This window comes from Macrobrachium rosenbergii, chromosome 52 (genome assembly GCF_040412425.1).
Source record: "Macrobrachium rosenbergii isolate ZJJX-2024 chromosome 52, ASM4041242v1, whole genome shotgun sequence".
Taxonomy (NCBI): Eukaryota; Metazoa; Arthropoda; class Malacostraca; order Decapoda; family Palaemonidae; genus Macrobrachium; species Macrobrachium rosenbergii.
The window spans coordinates 7,566,404-7,576,310 of record NC_089792.1 but is presented as its reverse complement, the minus strand read 5'-3'; positions in this window follow the sequence as shown (position 1 = coordinate 7,576,310).

Here is a 9,907-nt window from a genome sequence, read left to right as displayed (position 1 = left end):
GAAAAGAGCCAGGGTATATATATATACATATATATAATCTGTGTGCATATCATTATATTGACTTTTCTCTCTGATGAAGAAGAAATAAAAGCAAGCAAAATTACATGCAGCTATATCCAATTTTAATGAAACTGTCTTTTAGCAGATGGAGAAAAATAAAAATAAAAAATAATTGAAACTAAAATGACATTTACAAGCAAAGAAAGGAATGCGGCCACTTAATTTTCCTATTAGCATTTGGGGATGAAGCCTTTTGAAGCGGCTCCACTTCGCTAAACTAGATCCTTGGGAAGAAACAAAAAAGCGAGTAGAAAATCAGCTCTCGGTTACGAAAAGGAAGATGGCTGCGAGACCCCGTAAGATGGCTGGAAGGAGGCCATCAGCCCTTTTAAACTACCTTCTTTGTCTTTAAAGTGTAGAGGTTTGCTGAGCTGTGAGGCAGAGAAATTATTCAGCCGAAAGCTGATCTCCTGAGAGAGAGAGAGAGAGAGAGAGAGAGAGAGAGAGAGAGAGAGAGAGAGAGAGAGAGAGAGTAGAGAGGGTGTTAGGAGGAGAAGAGGGAGAGAGAGAGAGAGAGAGAGAGAGAGAGAGAGAGAGTGAGAGAGAGAGAGAGGAAGTGTGTCACTCTTTCAGAGACCCTCTTGAACAGAACTGTTCAAGGCAGAGGGCAGAAGCTACTGCTGATGAACTGTCTTTGTCTCCACCAGAACTGACAAAGTAACTGTTGCTCAGCCGTCGAGCGAAATGCACTGAAGGACTATTGGAAATTAGCCCATGTTGACACATACTTGGCCGTCCAGAGTCTGCCCTGGTTAAGAGCTCTCGGGAAAGACGCGTCCAGTGTAGGGGAAGGAGAGACAGGGAGAGATGCGAGGAATGGAACTGGATGCAGATAAAGGGAAGAAGAGGAAGAATAAAGGAGGAACACCATAATTGGAATTTCACCGCGATGCAGTTTAAATAAACTGAGGAATGAGAAGTAATTGAAGATAGCAAAATTCTTGTTAAACTTTCAGGTTGAGAATCAGAACCGTAGAAAGATCATTTTCGCAAACATGCGCAAACGAATTTCATCTTTATTGAGAGAGAGAGAGAGAGAGAGAGAGAGAGAGAGAGAGAGAGAGGAGGAGAGAGAGAGAGCAGTTCAGTCATGTAAGTTTTTCGTTTGAGTAGTTGTTCCTGGGTTTTATTCATGTATCCGTGGATATTTTAAGCACCATAGGGCTTCGAGTGTAACGGATTATGCAGTGATAGGCAACACTTCCCAATGCGATTAGTGACAACAAATTCAAGCAAAATGTACAATACAGCAAGCACCACTTTCACATTGCTTTTACAGTTGAGGAGCTTAGGTCCGAAGTGCATTTACGAACTTCGTTTCGTTTGGTACCCTAAATTTTTCCTCGGTATTATTGCCATTTTGGTGTAAAATGTCGCCACTTTTGATGATTTATATATAAACTGTCATTCTGCCCAGCTTGCTGTATTGCGCAAAAACCCTTTTCCTCAATGCAATCTTCATTTTTCGAAACTCGACAATCGAGCGTGTGCAGATTTAATGTATATGTATATATATTTACATATATACACATATATAAATAATGAACACGCACACATACACATATATATATATATATATATATATATATATATATATATATATATATATATATATATATATATATATATATATATATATGATTATTATCACTTTTGTACGTGATTCATTTATCAAACACATTACCACAGGTTTTTGAAAAATAAGAAACGGGTGTAGGTCCTGACCGGTTTCGACTTTATTTCCAAGCCATTGACGAAGGACTGATACAGTGTGTGAGAAGTCACAAAAATATATACTACAAGAACAGTACTTACAGAACATACATCTCTCAAACCGTTAGAGGCTCCATATCCCCACTCCAGGCCGGTGTCGAGGTAGGAGTGGCCTTTAAAACTCATTTGGCTAAAAATCACAATAGACTCTAAGGGGACATTGCTGATAAACAGACCATACCCCACCTCAGATCCACACCTGACAGGTGTCATGGAGGCGGAGTTTGGAAACTCATTAACATTACTACCCTCGTACTGTGTTTACAAATATGATAATCCTATTTTCATACATCTCTACTGCCTACCTTAAAGTTTAAACAATTTACAAATTTTTTTTGATATTAAAGGATCAAGTTTATACATCCCTTGACCGATATTCATATTATGGTTGTAACTTTCTTTTATGAAGCTAGATTCAATGATGTTCCTTTCAGTGCATTATTAGAATATACAATCCTTTTGCCCCATTCCCAGTTGATAGCATGATTGTTCTCACTAACATGTACAAATATACCACTGTTCCCTTGTGCATATCTCACATTTCTCTTCAAATTGTTGTTCAATTCTTTTTTTCCAGTGCTTTCCCTGGTTTGGCCAATATAAAAGTTCTTGTCACAAGACTTACACTCAGGAATTTTATATACACACCCTTTAATATTGTCTGGGGAGTTCTTGATAAATACATTTTTCATTGTTGTATTGTTCTTAAATGCGACATTAACACCAAAAATTCTTAAGAAGATGAGGATATCTTTCATACTATTATTATAAGGCAGAACAAAGCAAATTTTTTTGTGTTGTTAAGGTTCTTTCTGGTTTTGATACATAGTCTTTTTTGCCACTTCAAATGCACTGTTTAATACACTATCAGGATATTTCAATTTTTTGCCTGCATTCCTAATCTTATCTATTTCAACTTAACCTAACCTAACCTAACTTAGTCGCATGGCAAAATAAACCGGGGCTGGTGCAATACTAGCATACATCTCAGGAAGTTGCTGCCGGGATTAACGATACCAAAAAATTTGAGAACCGTTCCATTATTACTGTCGTTGTACGTCCATGGCTGTGGAATCATTTGTCTTGATACTCATCGTCTGGTAACCCTCTTATGTTTCTCCTTCTGGAGTTAACGTTATTAATGTCGAATGTTTACAAAGCACACGCTTCATTTTACATTACTTGTTTCTTTTCTTTTTTTTTCAACTTGGAGCTTCGTAATTATCAAGGGTTGGTTTTTGTTTGTTTTGAAATTAAAGTTTCTTTACTGGCATCAATGAATGGAACGTTATTTTTTGTGAATGTATGAGAGCTATATATATATATATATATATATATATATATATATATATATATATATATATATATATATATATATATATATATATATATATATATATATATAAATACATAACAAATAAAAAAATTTGAGAGAGAGAATTGTACATAACAAGTAAATTTCTGTGCATTTCTGAGACCTTCTCCTGAGCCAAGATTCCGAAAATGTCTTTTGGGTTTTGATATAATGGTGACTCTCGACTTACTACAAAGCTGTCACGAAAGATAACTTGATACTGACTTTCCCGATCTTGTACGTATTTCTGCTGATTAACAAGGGAATTTTTTACTTAATGTATGTATATATATATACAAACACATATACATATATATGTATAGCCTGTACACACACACACACACACACACACACACACACACAATACTTATATATATATATATATATATATATATATATATGTATATATATATATATATATAATATAATAAATATATATATATATATATATATATATATATATATATATATATATATTTTTATATATATATATAAGCATGACTTTTAAAGTAATGACTTTAGATGATGCCTAATGAGTCGCTTTACTGAGAAATCCAATCTGGAACTTTTCCACTCTGAGAAGTTTAATGAAGTTAATGAATACTCACCGCTCCTGACTCCATTTGTTTATGTATTTGGCGTTTTAATTATTATTTTTGTTTTTTGTTTTTTTTTCTCCTTCTGTAATTACAGTACTTTCCTTCGTGTGATGTTTATATATAAACACATATATATATATATATATATATATATATATATATATATATATATATATATATATATATATATATACATAATAAATTATATATGTATATATATATACATATATATATATATATAATTTCTGACTCACATCAGGATCGAACCCAGGTTGGCAGCGGCCTTGCCTTTCAATTGAAAGACCTGGGTTCAATCCTGATGTGAGTCAGAAATTTATTTTTGTTCCACACGTGAGTCTGTGTTGAATATTTCTATACATTATGTATATATACACACATATATATAAGTATACATACATACACACATACATACATACATACATACATACGGTCAAGCTTTGATCAGTGATACAGCATCAAACATCGTTTACCTTTTTCACAACAGAAGCAGCCGTAATGACAACGAAAGGGCCATTATCACCAGTAATAATTACGATAGCCATAACACAACTTCATCAAGAACAAGAACAGTAATTACAATCTGGTAATTTTGCACCTTATTTTTAACAGATATCTTCATTATAGAGGAAGGATATATAATTCTAAGTTTTATACACGATAAAATGTTTGCCATTCACAGTGAATAGAGATTAATATTATTCAGAGAATATTCATTACATAATATTCTTTAATGACTTTTTACAACGTTCATCCTAGTTTCCATACTAGTCGTTTCGATGCTGGTGAATATGGAAACGAACTAACTAATATTCAAAGAAATACGAATCCGGATAAAAAAAAATACAATTCTTTTGAATTATTGGTGTCCATCTAGCCTTGATAGCTTAATTGCTTAACTTCGTTTGTTGAATTGAATATAGAATTTAGGCCAAAGGCCAAGCACTGGGACCTATGAGGTCACTCAGCGCTGAAACGGAAATTGACAGCGAAAGGTTTGAAAGGTGTAACAGGAGGAAAACCTCAAAGCAGTTGCACTCTGAATCAGTTGTTAGGAGAGGTTGGAAAGTACAATGGAAGAAAGAGAATATGAAAGGAGGTACAGTAAAATGAACGAAAGGGGTTGCAGCAGCTAGGGGCCGAAGGCACGCTGCAAAGAACCTTAAGTAATGCCTACAGTGCACCGCATGAGTGCACTGACAGTGCTACCTCCCTACGGGGAAAACTTCGTTTCTACCTGTAAATTCTGAACAGAAAATTATATCATACACTTTATCACGAGCAGATCTCCTCATAATGATAACGTGTCAGGATGTTATGAAGCAGAATTGGTGTTAATGCCATCGTCCCTCGGCGCATATTGAAGGTGAAGTGACGGAAAGCCACTTGTTCTGCAAGTACCAGATCCTTCATATGTTATTGTCTCCAGTGAGCGCACTTGTCCCTCAACCTCAATTTTCAGCCTGCAACGCCAACCGACCAATGAGCCGTTGCTGTAGCTTTCTGGCGTCTACTTTCGATTTGTGCAGGTTTTTCTTTCTATTTCGATAATGCAAAAGGACCAGTTCTTTTTTAAATTAAACCTTCTATTGAAGGGTGAAAAGTACCAGGTGTATTTTTACACCCTTCCAGAAAATCGTTCAACGTAAAAGTTGTGGTTTTCCGAGAGCAGGTTTCAAAATATGAAACACATTTGAAGTAATTTTCTTCGTATGATTGCCATTTTCACAAGATATATTATGAACATGGAAATGAATAAGATGCTGCTAAAAATATCAGTGACCTATAATATTTTCTAGAGTAATGATATAGGCTAATTTTCATACGAGTTGCTTCTGTTCGGGGTGAAAGTATCTATAAGTATCTATAATCCCATAGTTTTTATTTCTGTAGTAATAACATTAAATTCAAAGGACTTGCCTACAGCTATAAATCATTCACTGTATTATTATTATTATTATTATTATTATTATTATTATTATTATTATTATTATTATTATTATTATTGCAGTAGATGAAACCTATTCATGGAACAAGCACACCAAAGTGGCCATTGACTTGAAATGCAAGCTTCCAAAGAATGTTGGTTTCAACCTTCCACCGCAGCAGACCTCACTATGCAGCAGTAACTGATCATGACACAGAGCCAGTGATTTTTAACGGCCTTGGTTGAGACATGACATCCGAATATATACCAACGGACCAGCTATAGTACCTGATAATATGACACCCAGATATCACCTGCTATCCAATTGCATGAATGAGATTATCATTGCAAGGATGGACATAATCAGTGAAGAATCCAAATCTTGAGGAAATACAGACAAAATCCTTTAATAATTTGGCCATAAATCACTAACAAATTCCACTGTTATCCTCCACAAACTTTAAGTTTTGGAAAACAGAAATACAAGGTTTGGGTAGAAAATATTCAACTATACATCATGTCACGAATATATTATGTTACGAACGTGAGGTCATCTAACAAAGCAGATATGGAAAATCTTATAAGAGATGGTTTAAAAGCCATAAAATGTATTTGCAATGATTTAGGTTTTCGAAGCTAAATTCTTATAACCTACATTGTCTAATACGAGACAGAAATCGCTCAGAATATCTGCAGAAACAAACAATTGTCTCCTATAAATACCATCCAATGTTATTCGATAGCTAAATTTGTTCAGACAATGAAACATGAGCGAAAACTCCGTCACAATACGCTTTGCCAGGTGCAAAGTAAAGAATAAAAGGCAAAAAGGAATATGTTGCAAAATTTGCAATGCAATATCAGTGACATTTTCCATGTGCCACTTATTTCAAAATCTTGACCTATTTCAAGCAAATACTTCTTTCATTTCCGTAGTAGTTGCGGAACAAAGAGAGAGAGAGAGAGAGAGAGAGAGAGAGAGAGAGAGAGAGAGAGAGAGAGAGAGATGTTCTGCTTGTCAAAGGTTATCTAGATAAGGAAGTATGTGATGGTACATTCAAAAATACATAACTGTGTTTCAAATCATGTCCTCTCATTTTAAACGTTAAATTGAAATGTATATTAGAAATTATTTTTTATAAAGGCCGAGCTTGAGGACTGATAGAAGTCTCTAAGCATTGCTAATCCTCCATAAAATATAGATGGGATTCTATATCTATGGGCCATGTTTGTTATGGTCCTTGATCTGGAGAAACGCGCACACACACACACACACACACACACACACACACACACACACACACACACACACCACCTCGGATGAATAATGGCCGCAGCAGAGAGATCGAAGGTCTAATGATGAGAAGAGTACAAGTCTATCCATCAAAAATATGTGAAAACATAAAAATGACGTGTAGATGATGCTGAAATAAAGCAATATCAACAAAACACTGAACTCATTTATTTCAAGAAGTCATTACGATTACCTCTTTTTTTTATTATTTACTCTGGACTGGTAAATGTCTTTTAACATTTCAGACGCCTTGTGAACACACAAAACCATTTATGATTCTCCAAATGGTTTCCCCTCCATACTTTTTTCCCTTTCTTTGGAAGCTAAATTAAGTGAAGAGGAACACACTTAAAAAAATTGTACTATTATCTTTTTATTACTGTTTTGTCTGTCAAAGTTTATTTTACATTCATTGACAGTCATCATTAATATAAGTTTTATTCTTCATGTTACTGTAGGTGTGGTAAAACTATGCAGTATAATTCCGTTTTATAGATGCTTTCAGGTAGAAAGTTAAATTAACATAATTTTTCAGGAAGTTGTATTTCGCTGGATAAGGGTTCAGTTGTTTCATCTCTCATTTCAGGGTCATTTCTCAACAGTTTTTAGTTTTCTGTACAAGAAAACTATTATGCCGGCTTTGTCTGTCCGTCCGCACTTCATTCTGCCCGTACTTTTTCTGTCCGCCCTCAGTTCTTAAAAACTACTGAGGCTGGTGGGCTGCAAATGTGGTATGTTGATAATCCACACTCAAATCATCAAATACCAAGTTGCAGCCCTCTAGCCTCAGTAGTTTTGTTTTATTTAAGGATAAAGTTAGCCATAATTGTGTTTCTGGCAAGGATATAGGATAGGCCACCACCGGGTCGTGGTTAAAGTTCCATGGGCCGCGGCTCATACAGCATTATACCGAGACCACCGAAAAATAGAACTAATTTCAGTGGCCTTTATTATACGCTGCAGCGGCTATACAGAAAACTCGTTTTCGCTGAAGAAACTTCGGCGCATTTTTACATGTTTTATGTCCATATATTTCAATTATGCCGAACTGTCTGTAGAAATAATATTCATTTGACGGGATCTCACGAGGTATGGGTGCAAAGACTTTCTTTTTCGTTTCATTGATTAATTTTAATTTTAAAACTAATCAATAATAAATATGTTCTCCATAATTGCATGTTCACGGGAGTCTGAGGTATTTCAGCGATGAAGCCTTTATCAGTCTACCTGTTAATTTATTCATATAGATAATAAATTAGCAGGTTAAAAGGAATGTGAACATTTCACCCGTGTAATTATTAGTCCTAATAATTTATGTTGGGAAGAATCACCTGGTGCTCTCTCTCTCTCTCTCTCTCTCTCTCTCTCTCTCTCTCTCTCTCTCTCTCTCTCTCTCTCTCTCTCTCTCTATATATATATATATATATACTGTATATATATATATATATATATATATATATATATATATATATATATATATATACAATATATATATATATATATATATATATATATATATATATATATATTGTATATTTATATATATATATATATATATATATATATATATATATATATATATATATATATATATATATATATATATATATATATATATATGCATCAGGTATATATTTTCCCATAGCAATATATATATATATATATATATATATATATATATATATATATATATATATATATATATATATATATATATATATATATATATATATATATATATATATATATATATATATATATATATATATATATATATATATATATATATATATGACTTTTTATCACATCACCGTGATTCATAAACAGTCAGTAAGCTATAAACGTCTTTAATATCCAATTCGCTCTACCTTGGAAATAATATATTTTCATATATGTTACCGAAGGGGAATTTTTTAGTTGATAATAAGTTCGTCGTCCCAAAAATTCTCCTTCGGTAACATATATGAAAATATATTATTTCCGAGGTAGAGCGAATTGATAAAGGACGTTTGTAGCTTTACTGATTATATATATATATATATGTTACAGTCAACACGTAATCAGTCATTACGCGTAATGACTGAAATTTCAGTCATCACGCATAATGCACTTTAGGGACATTTGATCCCCCAGGGCTAGTACTAAACACGGCGAAATACATTTGACCCCAGGGACTAACTAAACCCGGCGAAACAGTGTAGGTGACTCACTGTTTCGCCGTGTTTAGTACTAGCTCCTGGGGGATCAAATGTCCCCTAAAGTGCATTACGCGTGATGACTGAAATTTCAGTCATTACGCGTAATGTCTGATTACGCGTGTTGACTGTAACATATTATATTCTTACCATGTGTTAATCTTAGAAAATGTACAGCAAATTCTATAATTATGTGCCTCCATTTTATTCAAATGAATCTATGCGGGTGTTAATAAGATATGGAGATGTTTATGAGTACATATGTATTGTATGAATGTGGATGATCATATGTAGCGAATTTTTGTGAGAGAGAGAGAGAGAGAAACAGAGAAATACGTATAGAGAGAGAGAGAGAGAGAGAGAGAGCCGGTAAAGACAGGGATTGATGGACTACTGGACTGCTGTATCTGACAGTAAATGTGTGTTTCCTTCTCTTTTTAAAGTGGGTTCCATGTCTAATAGCAACTAAACTACATTAGAGCCGCAGTTTTCATAGAAAAGCCGGTAATTCACTAGGAACTGCTGAACGATCGTTAGAAATGTAAACAGGAAAGGTCAGCAATTTCTCTGCCTTTCAACCTAGCTTGCTAATCTTATGAATGTTGATCGGTTTTCGTCATAGTTACAATGAAAATCAAGTTTTCTTCGTTTTGTTTTATTTTCTATAATTTTTTTCTGCTGCGTCGA